General features: G+C 33.0%; 1 protein-coding gene across 2 annotated transcripts in view; it reads left to right on the top strand.

Moving 5' to 3' along the window:
* The first annotated feature begins 14,071 nt into the window (after window positions 1-14,071).
* LOC140432846 (aromatic-L-amino-acid decarboxylase-like) overlaps window positions 14,072-27,426 on the top strand; it is a 49,228-nt gene continuing 35,873 nt past the window's right edge. Inside the window, exon 1 of one of the 2 annotated variants that reach the window (XM_072520980.1) lies at window positions 14,072-14,322. The gene's annotated coding sequence lies outside the window, so the exon portion shown is untranslated. Of the gene's footprint in view, window positions 14,323-26,485; window positions 26,624-27,426 lie in introns of those variants that run through there. The other variant, XM_072520981.1, reaches the window with a different exon arrangement.

The following is a 27,426-nucleotide window of genomic DNA, read 5'->3' as shown; positions in this document are numbered from 1 at the left end:
GACATAACCATTATTCGAGAATGTTCGACCGTAAACAAAGGTCAAATTCTGGAATCTGGAGAATTCTTTAATTTTCTATTGATAATTTTGTTGACATTTAGGCTTTTCAGATCAGAATAAACACTTAAATCAGTAACTATATATAAATTAAACATTTTAAACTAACATTATTATTATAACCCCACTTTATATTCCTAATTATGAATTTCTATCTGTCACTTTAAAGAGTATGTATATCTGTCTGTCACTCAAATGTATAGTTGGTTGCCTAGTCACATGGCTCACTTAAATATATCTACCACATTATAATTACTAAAATACAACTTTTTACAATTATTATATGCTAATTTCTTAAAAATGCCCTCACATAAATAATTTTTATAAAATTTTCTAGTATATAACTTATTAAAATAACCAAATACTTTTAATATCTAATATTATCTAGTATATAATTTATAAATTATTTTCTATAAACACCAATCATATCAATATATATATATATATATATATATATATATATATATATATATATATATATATGTGTGTAGTAATTCATACCTTATAGGTTAGTGTGAGATGTACATGATGAAACTAAATTAAGATTTCATCAGACATCATAATAGGCCTTGGAGAAATTTTTATATTGATATATCTACTATAACAATATAACAGGTGTGCCATTATAAACGTGTAAGATATAGGTTTATACTTTTTTTTACTCAAGTTCGAGTCATAACCGTAATATATGTTTTGTATATTATTACGATTTTATCAAATGCAAGTATTACGTAATGTATTAATAATTAAAAATAAATGCCATATTACAATTGAAGCGACCTTCAAGCTAGACTCATTCTGAGATGAAATAAACTGTATCTAAAATTATAAGATTGTTTAAATCATTCATAAGGGAACTTGATGTTCATGTGACAAATTTCTAACATATAAATGTTTTTGAAGAAATTAAAATGCAAACGGCTGGTTTGATAATGTTTCGAACAGTGGACAAAACATTCAGCGACACTAATTGTTCTAGACAAAATTTCTATTAAAATCACAAATCATTTAAGCCGTAGTAACGTTATTTCCCAGACGGAACTACAAAAAATGATATTGACTTTACAATCAGCGGAAAAATCAAAATTTAAGGACATCACAGTTGTAAACACATTTTCAACAGACCATAAAATGCTACCGGCTAAAATTGAAATTAATCTTACTAAAGAAAAATATTGTTTGGTGAAAAATAATATAGATACCTAAACCATAGACCAACATATGCAAACGCAATAATATTGGGGAATACCAAGAAGATACTCGTTTCTTAATAAACTTAAGAGTAGATATAATTTAGAGGCACTAAAAAAATAAGAAAATATCTTGTATAATTAAAAACATAAGCAATATACAATACTACAGGCATTAATAATGTATCCCGACTAAAGTACGTGCCACCTAGTGGCGAGATACAGTCTTACAGTACCTTATAGAGCAGTACTTACAGTAGAAATCCTGTACAGAACATGCAGGACATGTTGCTCATAGAAAAGGCATTCAGACATCAAACATCTGAAAATCTTTTCAAGCCATAATACTGAAAAGACCTTCTCCAATGTAATAAAAATTATACTAAAATGATGGCATCTGCTGAGGTGAAATGCTCCGGGAGACTTCGTTCGGATTTCCGGGTGAGGACTATTTCAGGGGGAACACCACGACAGGTTAGAGAAATCAGGATATAATGGTCTTGGAGTCTTGGAAGTCTTACAGATAAGAGTACGGAGATGTAGATGCCCTTAAAAGAGGAGAATGCAAATTGACTGCATTCAAACGACTAGGTGGAAAGAACAAAGGGCGAAAGAACTAGGTGAAGGATACAAGTTGTCGTATGTAGTCAAAAGTAACACTAGAAATGAACATAAAATAATTGTCACAACACCAAAAAATTGAAATAGATGGATAGAACCAAAATAAAAATGAGAACTATACTATAAGGCTACCGAGAAAAAGAAGAATGTAGATGTCTTCCTTACCTGGCATCTCCGCGACGGAGGTTGGCAATCATCATGGCTATTCTGATCTTCGATGCTGCCGCTCTGAATAGTTGCTCATGACTATGTTTTTCTATTTTTTTTTATCATCAGACCTGTTCATAAAAGTCTGTTTTTCCTACTACTTTAAAAAAATATATCCTCTAGTTCTATAACTTCTGTATCTATTTGTTTTGTTTCTTGTATAGCTAATATGTCTATTTCACATTTCTGTTCATAATATTTTTGACTTCATTTTGATCTTTCCCTGTATCATACGTTCAGTTATGTCAATGTAATCCTTAATATATATTTCTTTTCCCTTAATTTCTCTCAGTTTACTTTTGTTTTTTATCATTGTTTCTTTGTCCGTTGCGTTTAGGCTTAATTAGACAGGCTTTATTTCCAAATTTTCTTGCGCTCTTTATCTTTGTATTAGTTTTTAGAGTATTGCTTAAGAAATCTTGTACATCTTTTATCTTTCATCTTTTATTTTGGTCTTCTGTATCTATTTCTACTTCCTATAGTACTATATTATTTCGTCTTTTGTCCTTTTCCATTCTTTTTATTTTATTTTCCAATTTTTTAACTTTTTGTTTGGTTTCTCTGTATTCCTGTTTCAGCTTCTTATTTTCTTGTCTGAATTCCTACATTTCAGCTCTGTCTGATGTCAGATTCTCTGTCCATTCGCCATTATACCTTTATGGAATTATTTTGTATTTTTTGGTCGGAAGCTCTAAAGGAGTGCTCCTTGCTTTCTTCTCGTTTGCTATACAATCATAGTCCTGCTCTAATTTTACAAAGAAATAATTTCTATATATCTAATTTTACAATTATACATTAGATTTTTATTTCTCTTATAACATATTCAGCTTGTTTTGAATTATTTCCTTTTTTTTATCTTTTTATCTTATATAATTTGGGATATTTGACATATTTGATATATTTTGGGATACTTGAGATATTAGGCTAGGATACAATTTGAAGCTCAGGGGTCGATCAGAGTATTTAGACGAGACAGGTGGACCTCGGATAGACTTAGGGCTTTGCACGAAGGGAAAAAAACATACGTTATAAACTTAATCTATTACATAAAATATGTTTATACAAAATTTGATAAATATTACAATCTTCTGAACTTAATAATTGGGTTAGGTTATATGGTTTGGTGATTTTGGGTATTTTGGTTATTTCTTCACTTAATACTTTTACTTCATTTCTTATTTTAGAACAGCCTAATATTATGTGCTCTGTTGTACCTTCTTCTCCGCATGGACAATTAGGAGAATCACTTAATTTTATTTTATATTTATACTGCGGAGTTAAAACATAGTTGAACCTTAATCTGCACAATACAGAGAAAAACCGCTTGCTTCCCGACAGTCTTGAGAACCAAGATTGGCTAGGAGGCTCGGTAACTATGTTTTTATAAAATTTTCCTTTTTGACTGCTTCTATACATTTCTCTTCATTCTGTTAGTAATATGGGCTTTACGTGGCAAGCAATTTCATTGTGAGGACATTTATACCTTACAATGAAATTGCTTGCCACGTAAAGCCCATATTCGAGCAGTTATCTTATTTCTATTCTTAGCATATTTTATACATTTTTTCTGATTTCCTGTCCGTTCTAGGCGATCTATGAATTTTTTTTACTTCTACTTTTACTAAATTGATATAGTTGAACTAAAAATAAGTTCAAAATCTTTTACTTTATTAATTGTTTCCAAACCTTTTTAGATATCTTGAGCAAGACTGTCACTTTTTAATTAAATAAATGATTATTATTATTAAAACGTCATTAAAAAGATAGATGCAAATGTAATAAAATTAAAATAACTTTTTATGAATACATAAATATTTATGTTTCTTAGTTATATCGTAACAGGAAAGGATTTGGTTTTAACATTGAAAAAATCAAGGTGGTTTTTATGAATAAACAATTCTTTCACCTAGAACTGTTAGACGTATGCGTGATTTCATTTTTAACCAGACTTTATCTCCTGTTATATTGATAAAGGTTTCTAACAATAGCAAATCACAGACAGTTTAGTTGGCGCAAAAATAAATCAATCAGTTTTTGTGTGAATTATTTTGTGGCAAGTTTTTAGTATATCGTCCGTTTCTGTATCAAGGTTATTTAGGTTAATTTTGGCGCTCGTATTTCTTTTACTTCTTTTCCTCTTAATCCTTTGATTTTGTTCCAGAACATTCTGTTAGTTTCCTTATATTTTGCGTTTAATTCCTCGCCGAATATTTTGTAACTTATCTTGTTCACTTTGTTTGTGCCCATATATTTTATGAATACTTCTTTCTCTTAATTTCTGTTTTTTTTCCATTCAAATTCAAATTGAAATTCAATAAAATATATTATTAACTTATATACGCATACGATACAGTTGCTATAGCTAAAAGTGTTGAAGACTTGCAACAAACATTGTAAGATATAACTAGAGAAGTCGACATATAGCTGCAAAATAATTTTAACATCCTCCATTAGACGATCTTGTTTTTTTTTGTTCTACATCTAATCTCCAAGGGATATCTACTTATTATCATCTGCATATCTGACATTGTTCAACTTCTCTCCGTTCATACACATATCTTCATCTACATAATTTAGACTTTCATTAAATATGTTTTTTAGTACAGATAGAACAGCAGTGGCAATGGGTAGCACATGTAGCAAGACAAGACACCAACAGATGGTCTCATAAAGTGACATTCTGGAGACCTCGAGAAACAAAAAGAAGCGTGGGAAGACCCAAAAAGAGATGAATAGACGATATAACAGCTGTAGCTGGAAAGCAATGGATGAGAATTGCAAAAGATAGGGAAGCGTGGAAACAATTGGAGGAGGCCTATGTCCAACAATGGATGAATGAAGGCTGAAGAAGAAGAAGAAGAAGAACAGCAGTGGAAACTATATGCACATCTGTCTAACCCTTTTAGTTATTTTGTTGTCATCTTTTATCTCTTCTCTTCTTATACTTGCCTTCTGATAGTGTACTGAGATACAATTTTTATTTATTTTTTTTAGAAGGATTTCTGTTAATTTGTTATATTCTACATACTCAGAGGCTTTATAATTATCTATAAACCAAACATGAAAGTCGAATTTACATTTCTACATCTCTGAAAAAGGACCTGTATACAAAAAATGGCTTCTCTCTTACCAATTGCGTCTCTAAATGCAAATTGTATTCTTCCACCGTGTTTTCACATTTCTTGTATATTCAAGAATAGTTTAACAAAAGGCTCAACCGGCTAATTGTGCGACATTAGATGTATCCCATTTTCTATTTCTGCCTCTGTAATGAGTGGAACAGTTTTATCTAGTTGGTCTGGTTGTTGCATTGGTCTTTTTTCATCAGCACATAACTCCTTCATATAGTTTTCAACAAAAATTATACGACAATGATGGCATCGCCCGAGGTAAAATGTTCCGGAAGCAAACAGAGCCTCCGTTCACTTTTACGAGTGAAGAGCATTTCAGGACAGCGTTAAGCATTAAGAAGCATTAAGAACACTATTACTAGTTAGAAAAATTAGTGTTGACTATTGAAGAAAATCAAGTATTTGTTGTCAATCAGCTTATATGATCGTTCCATTCTACTCTTGTCTTTCTTACCCAGTTCTTGATGTTCTTCACCTTGCATCTACGTCGTATATCAGTATTTCTAGCTCTGTTCCATAGTGTCTTACCATTAATTTTTTTAATTGTTTTTATTTCTGCTGTTTCTATTATTCTTTTTGTCCTCTCTGCGTGAGGTCGTGTTTCCGCCGCGTATGTCATTATCGGTCTGATGATTGTTTTATGAATTCTGCCTTTCATTTCTTTACCGATATTTTTATTTTTCCATATTGTAGCTAGATAATATGATGCCTAGATATTTAAACTTCATCACTTGTTCTATTATCTGATCTTCCAGCTCCAATTTACATTTTAGTAAATTTGCTGTAAATTATATTATATATAAATAAATTTGCATTTGGTCTTTTTTGGGAAATTAACATGTTAAACTTTCTGGCGGTTATATTAAATTGGTGCAGCATACGTTGTAAATCATCTTCACTTTGAGAGAGTAGTATTGCGTCGTCTGCATAGCAGATTATTTTAAGCTGATTTTCTCTGATTTGGTACCTTGGAAGAAATGAATGAGAACATAGCAGAAATTGTAAGAATGAGGGATATATTAATGTCAAAATATGTACTTGACAATGAAGTGTCAAATGTTGAGTGAATGTGCTCCTGAATTGGTATTCGCTCCGTGCGTGACTGACGCGACACCTACCGCCTTCATCTGACTGTTTTGGACCTACCAATTTTCAGGTTAAACATATGACATATGTTTGACATTGTTAAATACAGGCGAAATTGACAATTATTAATAATTAACTTTTTAATTATATTTTTTCAGTTTATGTAAAAAATAAATGTAGTATTAAAAACTGGGTTTCTGAAAATTCATCATAATATATCTTTTTAACCCCAAACGGAAAAGAAAGGGAAAAATCTAGTACTGACAAATCAAGTTTTTCACGTGAAAGAGCATATAATTAAAAACAGTAATAGTAAAAGGTATGATATAAAAGCTAAAGTCATCAGGCACTCTGCAGTTAGCTTGAAGTCTTATAAAATATCATTTAAGGTGAATTATTTAAATATCTCCTATTTCAATTGCATAAAAATGAGGTTATGTGATATTTTTTCATATTAATAGCACGGATCCATCTTTTTCTTTTCTCTAATTTATATGTAATCTTTGGGAACCTATAAAAACTACACTTACTATTTTTGCTATTATTAGCACAATTAAATACGCAACATGTATTTGCACACATTTTTGATAAAATTTATGCTTAAAAAGATTCCATGATTCCAATTTTGTCATATTTCGCCACTACGCACGCTGGCATCGTTTCAAGGTACTCCTACCATGGTCACGCATGGAGCGAATAGGCGAGAATGTAAGAAAAGTTTACTATGATCAATTAAAAAATATTCCATAAATTCGATTCCATCGTATATTTTATTTTATTTTTCGATTTCACATTAATTTTCTTAATGTAATTACTAGGAAAAAGACTAAAATTTACGGAAATTAGTTTGATTATATACATGACAGATCAACAAAAAACACAGTCCTGTATCACAGAATAATAAACAATCAGAATACCCACTCTGCTTGTCAAAATAAGTACGCGCATCTCGTTCGCGCAGACGGAATCAGCCATGTTTTAAACGGAGCCAGTGAAGTTCAGTGAAATTTTATCTAATGTGCATAGAAAAATTAACCGGGTTTAATTTATTTACGGCAACTATAGACATAATATGTACTATTTTATTCGTACTTTTAGTTGAAGAATAGATTAAAGTATTTCAAATATACTAAATTATTAATCTCTAAAAATTTAAATTACAGTTCTGTCGTAGCTTGTCACAAATGTCTCAATTCGAGTCTATGTTTCCATTTAAATTAAAATATGGCGATGGCGTGCTGACACACTTCAATGGCGGCATCTGGGAGTGGGCATTGTGATTGTTATTTATTCTGTGCCTATATGCAGACGACACAGCACTCTAAACCTCAGCCAAATACAACAGAAGGATCATCGAGAGACATGAAAACCTTATGGAGAGAATTGCAGACTATGATGGAAGATAATGCAAGATAAAGATCAACACAAAGAAGACTCAGTTCGTCATTAAGTACTTTGAAGTCAACAAAAGATTAAACTTTACAAAACACATCCAGGAAGTTAAGAAAAAGGTATTAGTGGCGAAGAAATTACTAAATTCCTACATATTCCGAATTAGTCCTCTATCGCAGGCCAAGAAAATTGAATTATAACAGGTCTACGTTAGAACGATGATCTTATATGCAGTACCAGTCCTGAGTTCAACAGTGTAGATCAACTGGAAGAAGCTTGTAAGAACAGAAAAGGTATGCTACAGGTTAATAGAGGAATCGTCATGACCAGACAGAGTTTCAAACGCAACAATTCAAGAAAGGCTCCAGTACACACCACTAAGAAAGGTGGCGGTGAACAGGATCAGAAAATTCTGCCACCAGGCCACAACAAGGCTCCTTAAGACCAGGGATATTCTCGCCAGAAACAGAGTGCAACCCACAAACTGATTGACCATCTAATCAGTGTCTAGCCAGATGGTTGTCGAAGACAGCCAAACAGAGAAATATCATCTTCGCATCTTCAAAAGGATTCTCTTCTAATCTCTCCAAAAACGTACGATTTTCATGAGCGGTAGATATTTTTGGTGTTCCAGAACCTTGCTTCTTGTTCTCTCCATCTTTTATTAATATTAAAAACTGTTGTTCTATTTACGTTAAAATGTAAATAATAAGTTCAGCATGTAAATACATATTTATCCTTCAAAATACACTGCTCAGTTTTCTACAAAATACGCTTTAACAGTCGTATCAGTTTTTTTAGGAACCAGCTGTACACATTAGGGCAATAAAAGTTTTTATTTAATAAACGTAATTATTTTATGCATATATATATATATATATATATATATATATATATATATATATATATATATATATATATATATATATGAGGTTGAATATATGGTATATATCAATGAGGTTGAAATACGTATAAGCGGTTTGCGGATGCCCTACATCGAAATTAAATCTAATACCGTCTTTCTGTTTTTATTTTTATATTGTTTATATCAGGAAAAATTTTCTCCATCAGTGTTATTGGTGTAGCTTAGAATCATTGGACTGTTATCGAAAATACCCCTTAGTTATATTCTATTTGCTTATTGCTGTGAAGAACTAAGCATAATTTTTTGTAGCTATCAATCAAATCTTTAAAAACATATGTTTTATTATATATTTATTATATATTATATATTTTGTAAATTATACCTGTCACTGAAACAATATGTTTCTTTTTGTAGACGTTTTAAATACAAATTTTGCAGTAGTAAAACATAAAAGCTATAAATATATACCTGTTAGCTTACCAACTTATTACCATAAAAAAAAAAACGAAACGCTTGTATGCGAAAATCCCAGTTGCGTTAGTGAAATTCTTGGTCAGGTCAGATTGCTGTGGTATTATTAAAAATCAAACACGGGGAATTCCAAAACAGATATTAAAGATAGTAATGTATTCTTAATGAATCATTTTATCGCAAGCAATAGTAAAGTTCTTTAAAATATTATTTTATAAATAGTTTTTAATACGTTTTGTACTAATATAAAACTATTGACTATAAAATTTGAAACTGAAAAATTACCAAAGATACATTATTCCCCCTTAATAAAATAAATATGAGAAAACTGAACTAATGCTGGTAAAAGTAGAAGATGTAAGATAAGTTAACATAATCTCCAAATATTACAAATATTAATCATTTCATGTTGCACAAAAATATTGGCATACAAAACCAAAATTTATGAAATACAGCACCGTCAACGACAGATTAACAAACTACACACTTCCCCAGGAAATTCACAACACGCATACAAACGACTGGACAAAGAAAACCACAGATGGATGAAACAAAGTTAATATAAAATGGTAAAAAGGAATGGCGAAATATAAATTTCGGTCAACTTAAATCAGTATTTCTCAACAACAATAAGATTTTTTTCCTTTTGGGTATTTTTGGTGTAAGAATTTTTGGATGAGAATATAATTAAAATGATTAGGGACAAATTAAAAAAAATTATGGCTGAAAATGATGATATAATGAAGAATAATAGCAGACCCTGTAATATGGCAAGGAACAAAAGAAAAATGTGCCACTAGAAAAAGTACTAAAAGAAGATTCGAACAATTAAAGATAGCGAACAAGAAAAAATAATGTGGTAATTAAAGGTCTTGCCATAGAAAGTACAGACAATAATACCATTAAAGAAATATTGGAAGAAAACATTTATTGAACATTAAACTTGAAGAAACTGGAATTGGTGTTGACATTGTTAGCGGAAATGGAGGATATGTCAGGCAAGTTGTATATATTAAATATTATAAAATTTACATTGATTCAAACGTGATGTAGGGGGTGTAGGGATTGTGTTATAGAAGTAGCGACTTTTATTAGATTGACCAAATTGAGAGTGATCGACGATGGATGGTTCTAGATGTGCCATGTCCTTATAAGTGCCAAAACGTTACCATGGTGAACTGAATGCGTCTGCAGACAAATTAAGTGGTGGTAACCAGATATGGCGAAAAGCATTAAACGAACACCTCTGAATGGTCGCCCAAAGATCCACCAACAGCTTTCTTAAGAAAGTCGCAGATTAAACGGAGGTAAGGGTTCTTTAGGAGTAATTTTTCTTGAGCAGAAAAATAAATTCTAAAGGAGGAAGCACCAATAAGTGTCGTCTCTCAATCGATGGCTGGATATTATCATCACTATCTTCACTCTTAGGAGGAAAGGAAGATCTTAAGAAAAAGATAACGAATGTCAACTCAGAAATACTCCCTAACATAGAATCCTTCGAAATAAAACAAGCTATGGCACAACTAAAGAACAATAAGGCTCCAGGTCCAGATGGAATACGTTTAGAAATGTTGAAGGTTAAAGGAGGGGAGCAAAATTATTCTAGAAGAATTGAAAAATTTTTTCAACGAATGTCTTCACAGAAGAGAACTTTCAGATGATTGGAATGAAAGTTTGACAGTACTTCTCTTCAAAAAGGGAGACAGGGGAGATCTGAAGAACTATAGGGAAATCTCCCTGCTGTCCCAAGTGTACAAATTGTTAATGAGAGTAATAACTAACAGGTTAACGTCGAAACTCGATAGCCATCAACCGGTAGAGCAGGCAGGATTCCGAAAGGATTACAGTACAACGGATCATCTTCTTGCAGTCAGAACGCTAACAGAGAAAGCCAAAACAAAATCTGTTTACTCAGACCGCCTAAGGAGATACAAAGTTAATAACAATCGTAAATGCGAGAATATAATTTTTGAGCATGCAGAGAAGGCTTTCTATAGGAAACTGAATTTTACTGTAGAAAATGCAAATAAATCCTACCCAAGCCAAGAACAAATTCATGAGTTTTGGGGAAACCAACTTTGCTAAGAAAGCCAGCTACTCATAACAACAATGTTGGATGGATTGAAGACACGACGAACAACTGTCAACACTACAGAACTATTCTTTATGAACCTTTCACCGCTGACAAAGTCTCGAACATTATCAAAGAGCTTCATAACTGGAAATCTCCTGGACCAGACGGAGTTTAAAACTTCTGGCTAAAGAAGTTTTAGAGTGTACACGAGCTCTTAACAGTTTTAATTAATCATGTTAGTGGTCAGGGAACTACTTATCTAATACCGAAGGATCAGAAACACCCAAGATCCAGCCAAGTATCGCCCAATTACTTGTCTTCCAACTTTGTATAAATTGGTCACATCTTGTGTAGCCCAGCGTATCTACCAACACTGTTCTCTAAACAATATCATAGAGCTTCAACAGAAGGGATTCGCTAAGGGTTCCATGGGCTGCAAAGAACAATTTATAATCGACTCAGTCATTTCCAACCAGGCGTACACCAAAAAAAGGAACCTTTTCACCTCCCTTATCGACTACAAGAAGGCCTTTGATTCAGTATCGCATGAATGGCTTATAGATATATTGAAAATATATAAAGTCGATGATAATGTAGTGACCTTTTTAAAGCATATAATGACGGAGTGAAAGACTAAAATTCACCTTCAAATACTCGGTGAATCGAAACTGAAGATATCCCAATTAACCGGGGCCTTTTCTAGGGAACTGGTTGAGTCCTCTTTGGTTCTGTTTAGCGATGAACCCACTATCTCAGCTACTGAACTCCACTGACTTAGGTTTAAGCATCAAAAGTAACAATACTGTTGTGGCAAAGCTTAATCATTTGTGGTATATGGATGATTTGAAATTTATGGCTTCCACTCGAAACTACTTAGATCAGATGCTAAAAACTGTAGAAAATTTCTTAAATGATATTAGTATGCATTTTGGACTAGACAAGTGCCGTATACTAAATATAGTCAGAAGACAGGTTCAGCCCGGAGATTTCGATATGCAAGATGGCTAAAACATCGAGCAATGGGTGAAAATAATATTTACAAATATCTCGGAGTAAAACAAGGGCGGAAAATTGACCATAAACAAATGAAAACTGAACTAACTTCGGAGTTAAGGGCGAAGAGTAAGACAACTAAATCGGTCATATCTTAACAGTAAAAATTTGTTTAAGACATTAAATACGTACGCCTGTTTCGCGCTGAGCTACTCATTTGGTATTATAAAGTGGTCAAAAACGGATATAGAGGGTCTTCGGCGAAAAATAAGAACACTTCTTACCAAGGCGCAAAAACATCATCCACGCAGTGCAGTAGAGAGAACAACATTGCCGCGGTATCAAGGGGGAAGAGGACTTATGGATATAGGTGAGCAATGGAATAAACAAATTGCTAATTTAAGAACTTATTTTCAGGTACAGGCTGAGACATCTACTTTACATCGAGCAATCTGCTCAGTAGATTAAACAAAAATTAAACACTATGCAGTTCAACCTTATATTACGAAAAAAATCCAAGCAGCAATCATTAAAATCGAAACAAACACTTCTGTCAGTATATCATCAGTCTACAGCCCGCCTAGACATCCAATTTCAAGCGAAGGGTATCATGATTTCATACAAACTTTTGAATCCAAATTCATATTAGCAGAAGACTGGAATGCCAAACACACCACATGGAGTTCCAGATTAATCACGCCTAAAGGTCGAGCATTAATGAATATCATCCAACAAAATAACTTAAGATACTTATCAACTTTAAGTACACACATAATATGGAGAAGACCATCACCCAAACTCACAACTAAAGAAACAAACTGGGATGTTTTTAAAAATTCTATAAATACAAAGATTAGACTAGATATTAGGATAAAAAAAAACCAAGATGTAGAGAAAGCAGTAGACTACTTAACAACAGTTTTACAAACAACAGGATAGGAAGCAACACCACAGCGCCAGAGAAGTATGCAAGAAAACCATTATATTCCCCTTCATATAAGAGAACTTGTAACAGAAAAAAGTTTTGCGCTAGAGTGTTTCTAGATATAAAACACGCATTTGATAAAGTATGGCATAAAGGTCTCCTCTACAAACTTAAATTACACCTAACAGACCAACTATATTTTATACTGACATCGTATCTTACTGACCGGTGCTTCCAAGTCGAAATTGTAGACAGTTACTCAAATTATCACATCATACAATCTGGCGTACCTCAGGGTAGCGTTTTAAGCCCATTTCTGTATCTGATATTTACAGCAGACGTTCCAACCAGCAATGATACCTTCTTAGCTATTTTTGCCGATCACACGGGAATATTGGCAGTAGATATCGACCCTATCGTAGCATCACAAAAGCTATAAAATCACTTAGCCCAATTAAAAAACTGACTGACTGACACCAATGGAAGATCAGTGTTAATGCTAGCAAATTAGTACAAATTACTTTTACGACAAGACAATCTACGTGTCCACTAATACAGACGATTTACCTATTACTCTGTGTATAGAGTAGATTGTGAACATGCAATGTAACAATGAAAAAAAAAAACAAACATGGAAACAATAGATAAATATCTAAAAAAATGCTTAATTAGATACTGAAAGAAAAAAAGAAATGTTGGACGCCCCAAAAGATGGAGCTAAACTTGATGCTAGTACAGGCAATAAATAATTTAAATCTAAATCCTGGAATGAAGAAAAAAACTTATATGCTATTTGTCGTTCGCGTTTTTAACGATTTTTAAAAAATTAAAATCCTCAGAGGTTACCATAAAAATAAAAAATAAAAATTATAATTTTTTGTTTATTTAAATTAAACGAAGCACTGAATGATTTTAAGATATTTATTTATTATAAAAAGAGTTTTATAAATAACCAGAATAACTTCGTAATGAATGAGACTAACTACCAAAATTCCCAATGTTTTAATTGTCGTCTATTATATTATGGGTGAGCCCATTGACGGACATTCCAGTGGACCAGCACAGATTGAAAACAGTGGTTTGTGATCGATATCAAGAGCACACTTCTCAGAGTTGAATGCTGGCCCCACTCTCCGCGATTTACCGTCAGATTTAAAGCTACTGCCACCAGCAGGAGGACTACTGTTTTTGGCGAGAAACGCGGTAAAACGCAGGGGTAGCAGCATAAATTACAAGAAGTGACAAAAGTGACAAGTGTCTTAAAGGTGGTTTAGAATTTTTGGATTAATTCTTATACACAATTTTAAACAGTAAGTTATTCATTAATTATTATTTTGGGTTTTAAACTAATAAACAAATTATTAATTTTTAATTTAATTCCTAAAATCACTTCTATATTTTTTCTATTTTTGTAATTTATAAATTTATAATATAAGTATCATTTGTAATGTAATGTAATAGGAATCATCATAAATTCTGTGTTCTCTTAGGCGGACTCCTCTTTTTTTTTTCTTTTCTGAACTCCACCACTAGTTGTTTTGAAATTTACTTTGCAGCCATTTGAGCTATATATGCTAAGTCAGCTAAACTATTTGCTTTTTAATTTTCTCTGCTATTGTGGATTTTTCATATATATCTTTCTTTTCCCAAATATTTTGCTTATTTGCATAATTCAGTACAGTATATAACTGATAGACATATTCAAAAGTCAAAGTAATAACAACACTATATCATGACCTGCAATTTACAAATTTCTCGTTCGTATTTTTCCTGTTTTTGTGTACTGTTCATTGATGTGTTGACTAAACTGAGGTCCTAAACTTCAATGGAATATTTAAGATTTATCGCAATATGAGCCTAATATATTACAATATTCTTGCCAATCGTAGTAATTTCGTCAATTAACGACATCTCTACGACAATTTCTACAAGGTACGAAATGATTCATATCTCTTCTTCTTAGAGTAGCGCTAAAGCCAAAATTCGACCAAGAATTCCTGAAATTTCTGCCTTCAACATTGGCTATTATGCGCTGCTCGTTGCAGGTTATGAAGTCCATTAGGTATTGACCGTCTATGGCCACTTTACCATCTCCTTTTCTGTAAGTTCTCTTTAGGTCCTCTGACCATTTTTTTGTTAATTTGGGCTCTTCTGGAAAATTTATCATCTTTATTAGTTGTTTTCACTGTAGAAAGAAGAGTCTCAGAATTTTCATATAGGTGTTGCTTTGAATTGTTGGTACGATTCAAATACTGATGGATATAATACTATGACAGATTCGTAACTTCACTGTTAATGAGACCCTGTTTTTCAAGATCTCCTTAATATATCCTGTTAATTTACACCTTTTTCCTATTCTTTTGTTTATTTCTTGACGTTTTCCATTAAAATCTGTTATTCGTGTCATTGTTGGTAAGATTCAAATACTGATGGATATAATACTATGACAGATTCGTAACTTCACTGTTAATGAGACCCTGTTTCTCAAGATCTCCTTAATATATTCTGTTAATTTACACCTTTTTTCTATTCTTTTGTTTATTTCTTGACGTTTTCCATTAAAATCTGTTATTCGTGTCATTGTTGGTAAGATTCAAATACTGATGGATATAATACTATGACAGATTCGTAACTTCACTGTTAATGAGAGCCTGTTTCTCAAAATCTCCTTAATATATCCTGTTAATTTACACCTTTTTCCTATTCTTTTGTTTATTTCTTGACGTTTTCCATTAAAATCTGTTATTCGTGTCATTGTTGGTAATATTCAAATATTGATGGATATAATACTATGACAGATTCGTAACTTCACTGTTAATGAGAGCCTGTTTCTCAAGATCTCCTTAATATATCCTGTTAATTTACACCTTTTTCCTATTCTTTTGTTTATTTCTTGACGTTTTCCATTAAAATCTGTTATTCGTGTCATTGTTGGTAAGATTCAAATACTGATGGATATAATACTATGACAGATTCGTAACTTCACTGTTAATGAGAGCCTGTTTCTCAAGATCTCCTTAATATATCCTGTTAATTTACACCTTTTTCCTATTCTTTTGTTTATTTCTTGACGTTTTCCATTAAAATCTGTTATTCGTGTCATTGTTGGTAAGATTCAAATACTGATGGATTAAATACTATGACAGATTCGTAACTTCACTGTTAATGAGACCCTGTTTCTCAAGATCTCCTTAATATATCCTGTTAATTTACACCTTTTTCCTATTCTTTTGTTCATTTCTTGATGTTCTCCATTAAAATCTGTTATTCGTCGTCATTATCATCCAGTATTCTGCGTCCAAAGTTAAGTATATTAATTTCTTACACTTCTCTAGCTTCGTGTCTGAAGCTTTCTTGAGCTTTCTGCAGACAGTTCCCAGCGATTCTTTTGACTTGTCGGTCCATCGTGTAGGTGGTTTACCTCTACATCTTCTCTCTGATCATGGTCTCAACACTGTAATTTTTTTGGGCTCACCGCTTGATAAATAATATTAAATTTTGTTGTTGAGAGGGGATCTCTTTAGTTTGATCTGGATGACTCTAAATATAAAAATCTAAAATTGTTTTCTTCGTTTATCTTGGATTTCTTCTTCTTCATATACCATATCCTTTCAGAACGTTGGTTACCATCATAGCTATCTTAATTTTATTCACTGCTACCCTAAATAGCATGCTTGTATCAATACCATACAAATTTCGCAAGTTCTTCAACCATAAAGTCTTGCTTCGTTCAGGACTGCGTTTGCCTGCTATTTTTTCTTGCATAATATTTTGTAGTAACCTATATTTGAACTCCAGCTTTCTTTTATTGATCTGACATTTACCCCACATTATAATCTCTCAAAATTGCTATAAACCTTGTTACTGTTTCGTCTCACGCTAGGGATACGAAATACCATCTGGTTCAACTCCTTTAGCGCGATCTAGATGAATCTAGAGTACAACAGGGAAAGCTGTTATATTAAACAACGAAGCAAATAAAATACATCAATTGGAAGAAGGCGAAGCCCCAAGAATTTACAAACTGATTGAGTAACTGAAATGGGAAACAGAACAATATTATTGAGACACATGAATAACTAGAACTAGCAACAATAAGTAAGAAAACCCCCTCAGGTAATCAACATCTTCAGAAGTCTGTTAGAGGACATAAAGTAACATTTGATACAGGAAAGAACAACAATATATAATTAGTGTTTCCAGTAAAGTAAAAAAACAATTTTTTGTGAACTCAATGTTAAAACCCTAAATTAGAATTATATAAATATAACTGACTTAAAGGGAAGATGTTTTCTTTCTCGAGATCTATTTTTGAACCACAGTATTGAATTTGGATACCCTATTTTTTCTTCTTATAACCTTTTCTTCCGTTTCCTTTTCATTACGACTAACCGAGTTGATAGTTGTACCTAAATATGATTACACCCTCCAAGCAATTGGGTTTCCAATTCACATAGAGTTTTTGTTCGTTTTGCGGATAGGTCCTGTTCTTCGTATTTATTAAACAACCTTCTAGCTCTTCAATCTTTTCTTAAATAACTTCTAGGATTCCTTAGTATTAGGCTATAAGCACTTGATCATCAGAGAAATGGTGTAAAGAGTATTCTGCTCTTTTATTTGTATGCCCATTCCAGAGCAGAATCTTCTCCAGTTTCTCGAAGATTTATTTAAATATATTTTAAGCACCACCGAAGAAAGACAGTATTCCTGTCTCTATTCTTTTTCTTCTTCTTTTTTCTTTTTCCTGTCCTATCGCGAACGTTCTTGATCCATGACATCGGCTTCTTTCCAATTCCTCTACGATCCTCCATTTTATCTTTCACGATAAGCTGAAGGATTCTGTATCGGTCCCCTCTAATAAAATACCCTAGGTATCATCTTTTTCTTATCTTAACAGTACTGGGAACTGCATTGACTCTATCTAACGGAGATAACAGGGTACTCTTTTATGCAACCATATCTAAAACGCTTCTAGACGATTGATCTTATCAGCCTTCACAGTCTAGGACTCGGTGTTATATTACAACACAGACCAACTATATCATTTGATCATTCTTTGACGTAATTTTGGGTTTAAGTTTTGTTACAGAAGAATTAATTTAGCTTTCAAAAACGTTGGACTTAAAATTATACACTTAAATCTCCTTTCTTGAGTTTTGTTGTTCTGTAATGTAGCATCCCAGACATTTGGGATCTATCTAAAGGGGAGCATTGTAATGAGGTTGGCGACTGAATATCATAAATTTTGCCATAGAAACATTTATTTCTAGACCCATTTCTCTTCCTGTTGTGTTTACGCAATCCAACAACTATTGAAGGCCGTGGAGACTATCGCATAAGATAGCAATGTCGTCATTCTTTAGATAGGAATTTTTGATGTGGTTTATTTGCAAAGTTGCTTCACTGCTGCAAAGATTGTATTATTTACTGGAGAGTTTTACAGGACTTGCAATAGGTTTTTTTATTGGTACTGTATTAAATGGTGTTGTGAGATCAACAAAAAGGAGGTGAATGCCTGATTCCTTGATATTTTTTTCATATAAAGTTATAATAAAAATGTGATTGACACATGACCTTTTAGCTCGAAATCCTCTTTGTTATTCTATTTCATTTATGATTTCTATTTTCCTTTTATCAAACTTTTAAAGATGGTTTCGTATATTGAGTAAAGATAGTTTTCGTAACAGTCTGTGGTGTATTTTTTGTAAATAGGCGTAATCCAATGCTTCTTTTCAGGTTTTTAAATTTTCTCCCCGTTTATATCTTATATATCTTTCTTTAAAATCAGATATATGTTGAGATCCTGATGCCTGGTTTTTTTCATGAATTTTAGGGTTTTTTTGTATAATTTCTGGAATACTTTATTGTATTCTCCCTGTATGTAAATACATATAAGAGTTATATAGGGGATAATCTTCTCTTTATGACTATTGATTAAGTTATAGCATTTTAAAGATGTTTGAATTTGTATTGTATAATAATCTATATTTTTTTATTAAAAGCCTGCATTTGGGATTAAAAAATTAAAAATGGATAGTAAGTATTAATCATGTAGATATACTATTTATTTTAATAGTGACGTCACTCGACACTGAGGAGTAGGCAGATTGAGACCTCAGTGCCGTTTGATGGTTCTTGTATTTATACAGAACACGATACTGGTACGTCACGAGTGAGGGGAGTAGGCAGATTGAGACCCCAAACTCGAACGGAACCGTATCCATCTTGAAAATTGCTCCAAAATGGGTGCCGAAACGTCGAGCATTAAATTTTCAATGCGGTTCTTCCCGAGAACTTAGTGATTTTCATTTATCTGACCGCGGAAATCTATCCGAATATATATATATATATATATATATATATATATATATATATATATATATATATATATATATAAATAAACTTTAAATAAAATATTGCGTGACATTGAGAGATAAGGTTTGCAAGTATTGGTGATATGCTGACCTTCCAATAATCTACCTCCGATTGCACGAAAAAAGTGTAAAGTGCAAATCTTTTGCAATTTAATATATGGTTTATATTTACATTAAAACATTTTGATAAACAAAAGAAATATCAATAAAAATATTATTTCTCCTTTTATAATTATTATTTAATAAACCTTTAGTCTGGGTTTGTTTAGTGTCTGGGGATGAAAAGATGCCTACTGAAAAAACTCACAACAATATGGTTCATGAAAATATATAATTAGTATTTGTAAACACTGACCAAACCGGACAATATTCCAATTATCAACCGCAAGAACACTCAAATAATATTTCGATGGAAACCCTAGACATGTAAATTTTTCTATAAATCAAAAGGCAGCACAACTTCCAAAAGATCAACTACTAATGAAATGCAGAAAAAAGGAGCCAACAAAAAGACAATGAAACGCATACCACCTTGGTATTAGACACTTAGACCGCAATCCATATTGAAAATACAAAAACAAAAAGACAGCAGCTACTATTTTTGTGTTCTATCTATACAGCCCTTGCTGTCCAATTTTGGACATTGACCTCCTCTTCCTTCTTCCACGTCTCTCTATTGTAGGCAGTTTGTACACTGCCACTTCGGGCCTGCTTGTTTCTTCAAGTCATCTGACCATCTCATTTGTGGCCTTCCTCTTTTTCGTTTCCAGTCGTTTCGGTCTCCAGCGTATAATCATCTTATTCCATCTGTCGTCTTTCTGTCTTATGGTATGTCCAGCGAATTTCCACTTAAGTTTTGCTATCTGCGTTAATACATCGGTCACTTTTGGTTTGTTGCGGATCCAAATATTTTTTTTCTTGTCTGATAGCCTGATGTGCTGCATTTGCATTTCCATGGCTCTTTGGGTCTTTGCTATTTTTCCATGTTTTCCTTTCTAAACGTCCACGTTTGAGAACCGTAGGTGAGAACAGGAAGTATACATTGGTTGCAGACTCTGGTTTTTAAATATTGGGGGTATTTTCTATTTTTTAGTATATAGGAAAGTTTTCCGAAGGATTCCAAAGCCAACCGTATCCTTCTCTTTATTTCTTCGGTCTGATTTTCTTTATTTAATTGTCCCAAATATACATATTCTTTTACTTGTTCTATAGTTGTTTGTGCAATTGTAATTATTAATTCTTCTGGTTGGTTGGTCTTCGTTTTATTATAATTCATTTGTAGACCTATTTTTGTTGATTCTCTATTTAATTCATCCATCATATTTTGTAATTCCTTTTATCTGTTATTAATACAATGTCGTCTGCATATCTCAAGTGATTCAAGTATTGGCTATTTATGTTAATACCCCGTTTTTCCCGTTGCAATTTCCTCATAACGTCTTCCAAAGCTTGATTGAATAGTTTGGATGATATAGTGTCACCCTGTCTGACTCCTCGCCGTATCTTAATGGGCTCCGTTTGTTCAACTATTTTGATGGATGTTGTTGCTTGATCATATATATTGGAAATTAAGTCCGTATATCTATAGTGTATTCTCCCATTTTGTAAAGACTTCTTTACTGCCCAATGTTCCACCTTTTTGTGTTATAGAGATTAATTTCTTTACAATAAAATTAATATTATTATAATAACCAGGTTGACTGGTTGATTATAATAACCCCTATTTGAAGAATTTTGTAATCAAACATCAATATTATTTATTGTGGCCGTGTCACTATTTGGAGTTAGAAAACAATATTATATATTGTAGCGTAGGAGTAACATTAGAATATAAGGAACTTAATAGGACAATAAAAGAAAGACATCAGAGACAACAATATCAAAAAGATCGAAAATATAGAGAAAAACAAGCGAATAATAATGTTAAAAATTCTAAACAGCAATGGTCGACAAAAAATACATCATATAAAAGAATAAAAATAAAAAGTTATCAGCCCAAAACCACGATAAACGACGACTACGATAATTATTGTAGATGAGATACGCCAAGTTATTTGTCCACCTATCTGAACAAACTGTTAGTAATTCTATATTTTTTTAAATCATGACTTTGTCATTGTTGCAATTATATTCTATTAAGAGTTTACATTAGTGTAAATTGTCTATTTTGATATCGTTAGTTGATTTGATGACGTTAGTGATGAATTACATTAATTATTACTATATGTCAAAACATTAATTATTTATTAATAAAAATCAAGTTTTAGTGAAATAAATTAAATGAGTTCAATGAATAGAACCTTCGAATAACTCTTAAGTTTATGTTTAAATACCATTATATACAATGTAAAATCATCAAGAGATTTATATATATATATATATATATATATATATATATATATATATATATATATATATATATATATATATATATATATATATATATATGTTGTTAAGCTATGTAAAATTGAAAATAATATTGGTTTGCTTTTAATATATTTCAAAGTACAAAATATAATAATTCAAATAATTCAACTAATAAACTATAGAAGATATTTCGAAGAAATGAAAGTCCATTATCCTGGATTACCTGTAGTAAACAAAATTTAAAGATATGCATAAATTATTTTCTTTGTAAAATATATTCGAGTGACGTGAGTGAGCTTAGTGAAATCGTGAACAATGCGAGCGGGTTTTCCAAATAGACTTGTACGTCGATATACAGTGAATAAGACAATAGAATGAAAATATTTAGAAAATATAATTCTCCGTTAGTTCTTAAGAATTTGTAGAAACCGATTAGCATTTTAATAGTTTTTAGGACATTTATAATTGTAGGTAAAATTGTTGTTTGTTATCTAAATGGTAGATGGGGATAAGTGTGACGAACTTTGATTGGAGGAGATTGAAAAAAGTGAGATAGGTATGTAGGAATGAGAGTTTAGCTAGATTTTTGAGGGAGAAAAGATAATCAGTTGTTTTTCCAAGGGTTCAAGGCGAACAGTCGTTGTTCTCTGGTGGTTCTCCAGAAGTAGTAAGCAGTAGAAGTGAATGTTTGTGAGTTTTCTTGTAGTAAGTGTATCTGACGGAAGCTGATCCAGTAAAATATTGTAAGTTATATTTTTCTACTTATATTCCAAGTGTCACTGTTCAGGCCGGAACGAGAGATTTAGTTTATCGAGAGGAGAAGAGGCTAGCATCATTTGAACGATACGTGCAATTGAAGGAGATCATTAAAGACGATAGGCTCGCAATAATTTGTTGTAAGATTGCTGATTACCTAGGGGACTGCTAAGAATGGATATTGTAGGCTACAAGGAATAAGGATTTGGACAACTCATTATCAGAGAGATAGTTTTCCATTCGTCAGTTTTTCTTTATTAAAAACACATTTTTTAACAATTGCTTTAGAAAAGATAGGAATATTTTGATCAGGAGATTTAGAATAACAATTTTGATTTGAAATTTTAATTTATATCATTATTTTTGAAGGTTAACGTACGTAGAACAAAATTTTGATAATCATTATATGAGATATTTTTATTGAAGATATTTTAGTGTGAATTGTATTTCAATATATAATGTTGTATCATATATTTTTTTATTATTCCGGTATTCTTTGGACCTTACCTATCATATGTAAAGCATAGATATTGAAGCACGAGTATAACCCTGAGATAAGAAAATTAAATAGTGTGATAGAATCATAATTGCATCATTTAAATAAGTTTAATTAATTAATTAATTAGCTTATTAATTGCTTGGCACACCTCAGACTTTTAATATCACATTAATATATATATGTATATATATATATATATATATATATATATATATATATATATATATATGTTTCTGTAAGATTTTAAAATATATTTGAAAATTAAATAAAATTCCCATTTTAATGAATTTCAATAGATTTTAAAAAACAAATAAAAAATTATTGGACTTTTGGCTGCCAAATTATTTTTGTATATGGTTCTTCCTATGAATAATAACTTATTTGTACATACAAATACTACAAAACTCAGCTACTTAATGCAAACTTCTCCCAATCAGCTTTTCTAGTCCAGAACTGCTACCATCCTCTTTTTACCTGTTACTTATAAAAGGTCAGCAATGGATAACCAATTTAATCAATCAGATGCTCAAATAACCAATTTAATCAATCAGATGGTTCTCTTTTCAATAGGTGGGGAGCACGGAAGGAGCCTCCACGCAAGTGATATTATAAGAATAAAATGTCACTGGCGCTCCCTGGAAACGCCCCTCGGGCGGCCAATCCTTCCACCACTGGATCCGAACAAAGTAACGAGAATCAACGGCTCTTCTCAGAGCCTACACTGACAATGATGACCATAAACATTGAGGGTATTACTTGTAACAAACAGGAAATTTTGTCTGAACTGTGTAAAATCCACAAGTGTGATATATTATGTATACAAGAGACTCACCGTGACATATCAGCACATAGACCTAGCGTTGAGGGAATGCAGCTTATCATTGAACATTCAAGTGCAAAACATGGAAGCGCCATCTTCGTGAGAAGAGATATTGATGTAACATCAGCTGAAAAAACATGCTACAACGACATTGAAATACTAACCGTCGAAATAGGAGCCTGCACAGTGACATCTGTGTATAAACCACCCCAGAGAGACTTTGTTTTCTCCCCTCCAAAAAATTTCGCTTCTCAAAAAACCAGATTCATTCTGGGTGATTTTAATAGTCATAATGTCCATTGGGGCTACGCTTCAACTGATAAGAATGGAGATCTTGTGGAATCGTGGGCTGAACAAAACAACCTGGCACTTCTACATGACCCAAAACTGCCCTATTCGTTCCAGAGCAAAATATGGAAGAAAGGTTACAACCCTGATCTCACCTTCATCAGCATGTCTTTAGAGGACCGTTGCGTTAGGAAGGTATATAAGCCTATACCGAAGACGCAACATAGGCCCGTGGGAATAACCGTTTACAGCTCTATAAAAGCTCCCAAAATTCCTTTCAAACGAAGGTTTAATTTTAAAAAAGCGAACTGGTCAAAATTTGCTGATGAATTGGAAACACAAGTGAAAAATATAGTCCCGATCCCCAAAAACTATGACGCGTTCATCAAACTTGTAAAACGAATCTCATGTAAACACATACCCAGAGGATGTCAACAACATTACATATCTGGTCTGAACGATGAAGCAAAAGACATTATGACAAAGTACACCGAAGAATATAGTAAAGACCCATTTAGCAAAGTTACGGCAGAGATAGGGGAGAGACTGCAGCAAACACTAAGTGCCTCCAGACAACAACGGTGGAGCGAGACTTTAAGTAAAATGGATATGACGCACAGTAGTAAGCAGGCTTGGAATATGATCAAAAAACTTAATGGTGATCCCACAGAGATGAAAGAGCTATGTACAATAACACCAAATCAGATAGCCCACCAACTGCTTCTGAATGGCAAAACAAACAATCGTTGCAAAACGCCAAAGATTATAAGAACTCAAGACCAGGAAACAACTCTCTTGCGAAACCCATTTACCATCGAAGAGCTTAAAAATGGTATTGACTGTATGAAAAATGGAAAATCACCTGGAGTGGACGAAATCCTAACAGAGCAGATAAAACACCTCGGGCAAAAAGCGAGACAATGGGTGCTCGATCTATTTAACAACTGTCGCGCTACCTACCAGATTCCAAAACTGTGGCGTAAATCAAAAGTAGTAGCCCTTCTGAAACCTGGGAAAGACCCTGAACTACCGAGTAGCTACCGTCCGATATCCCTGCTATGCCATTTGTATAAATTGTATGAACGTCTTATTTTAAACCGCATCCAGGAAAAATTAGATGCAAAATTAATCCCACAACAAGCAGGCTTCAGACCAGGTAAATCATGCACAGGCCAAGTGCTGAACCTAACAGAATACATAGAGGAGGGATTTGAGCAGAAAGACATAGTGGGAGTAGCCTTGATAGACCTCACAGCGGCCTATGATACGATAAACCACAGAACCCTGCTAACTAAGATCTATAACACTGTGCTTGACTACGGCCTGGTAAATATCGTTAGATCACTGTTGTGTAATAGACGTTTCTACGTTTTGCTAAATGGAAAGAAGAGCAGATGGAGAACTCAAAAAAATGGCCTACCTCAAGGAAGCGTTCTGGCGCCGTCCTTATTTAACATCTACACCAACGACCAACCAATGCACCCTCAGACTGAGAGTTTTGTCTACGCTGATGACCTTGGTATAGCCGTAAAGGGGAAAACACTCACACAAGTAGAGTCGACAATGGAAGAGGCTTTAAACATGATGTCAACTTACTACAAACAAAACTCATTAAAGCCAAACCCTACTAAAACCCAAGTATGTGCATTCCATCTCAACAACCGACTGGCGCATGTAAAGCTGAATGTTTCTTGGGAGGGACAACGCTTGAAACATACTGATAGGCCCAAATATCTTGGATTAGTACTAGACCGGTCACTAACGTATAAATTCCACTGTCAGAACACAAGACAAAAGGTTTCTACGAGAAACAACCTTCTCCGGAAACTTGTAGGGAGCAAGTGGGGTGCAAACCCCCAGGTCTTGAAGACAACAGCTGAGGCCTTATGTTTCTCAACAGGGGAATATGCTTGTCCCGTCTGGGATAGATCTAGACACGCCCAACAAGTCACCACGGCGTTAAATGAAACATGCAGAATAATTACCGGTTGTATGAAGCCTACCCCCCTACCCTTACTGTACCGGGTAGCTGGATTCTCATCACCAGATGACCGTAGATGCGCCTCACAATATGTGGAGAAGTTCAGGCAAACTTTCGATGAAAGGCACCAATTATACGGGTTTGACGAACCACCAGGAATCAGCCGACTTAAATCAAGGAAAAGGTTTATGAGAAATGTCAACGTCGAACCACCCGAACTGTTCCCCCTACATCCAGAACGACCTAATGGAATGAACCTGGACTGGAGAACCTGGCGGACACTGAATCGCATACGCACAGGTGTTGCCCCTGTAAAACGGAACCTCATTAAATGGGGCATCAAGACAGACAGCGACGCACTTTGTGAATGTGGGGAAATACAGAACGTGGAGCACCTGAGAGTATGCAGACTTTGCCCATCACAGTGCACCCTCGATGATTTATGGCTCGCAAATACAAAGGGTGTAGACGTAGCCCGATATTGGGCAGAAAAACTGTAGTCGGATCCAGACACGAAAAAGTAAAAGTAAGTTTCAATAGGTTTTTTTTTTCAGGGTTCAATACATAAAACAGAAAAAGAAGGAAATAAATGTTCTATACAATTAAAATACATTCATAAAATATCTTGAAAATTTTTATTATAACATATATAAAATAAACCACCAAGTTTAAATATCGCTTCGTCCCTATCCTGACAATTAAAAGCAGCGCAGCCTATATTGATTCGGTTTACTAAATAACCTATACTACTTTACAGAACTTATAAACAAAAACAACTTTATAAATTTAATTGTTTACTGTTCTACTCGCTAGCTAACTTCTCCCCTGAACTTACTCTCAAAAATGAATGTCGATCTCACGTCCTAACCAAAATTCCTATCTCCTCTTGGATACTAAATTCTCCCGATGAAATGATAATTTGTTGGTACTTACAAATGCTGTTAACATTAACTTCTGCATTGCTACCATTTAGCATACATGAAATCACCACTGCTACCACTTTTTCAAACACTTTCGAATACAAAATTACTTTTTAATTCACACAAATAAGTTTTCTTTTACCGTTCAGATTTACTGGCATTCAATCTGTTTTTAACTTCAGATGTTACGCTTTTCACGAATAGAAAACTGACTGTCTTTTTCTCCACTTTCAAAATCCCATCAAACGTACAGTTTCTCCTTTTCTTTTTTATTTTCAACCAATGATCTTTTAGTATTTTACATAAATAAACATAATTTCCAGTTTCTATGAAATCCTTTAAATTAATATGTTCTTGTTTTTGATTCATACCCAACAATACCATTTGCATAAATTAAATTTCTGAACTT

This window comes from Diabrotica undecimpunctata, chromosome 1, assembly GCF_040954645.1.
Source record: "Diabrotica undecimpunctata isolate CICGRU chromosome 1, icDiaUnde3, whole genome shotgun sequence".
NCBI lineage: Eukaryota > Metazoa > Arthropoda > Insecta > Coleoptera > Chrysomelidae > Diabrotica > Diabrotica undecimpunctata.
Note: the sequence above shows the minus strand (reverse complement) of the source record. Positions and strands in the feature narration are given on the sequence as shown.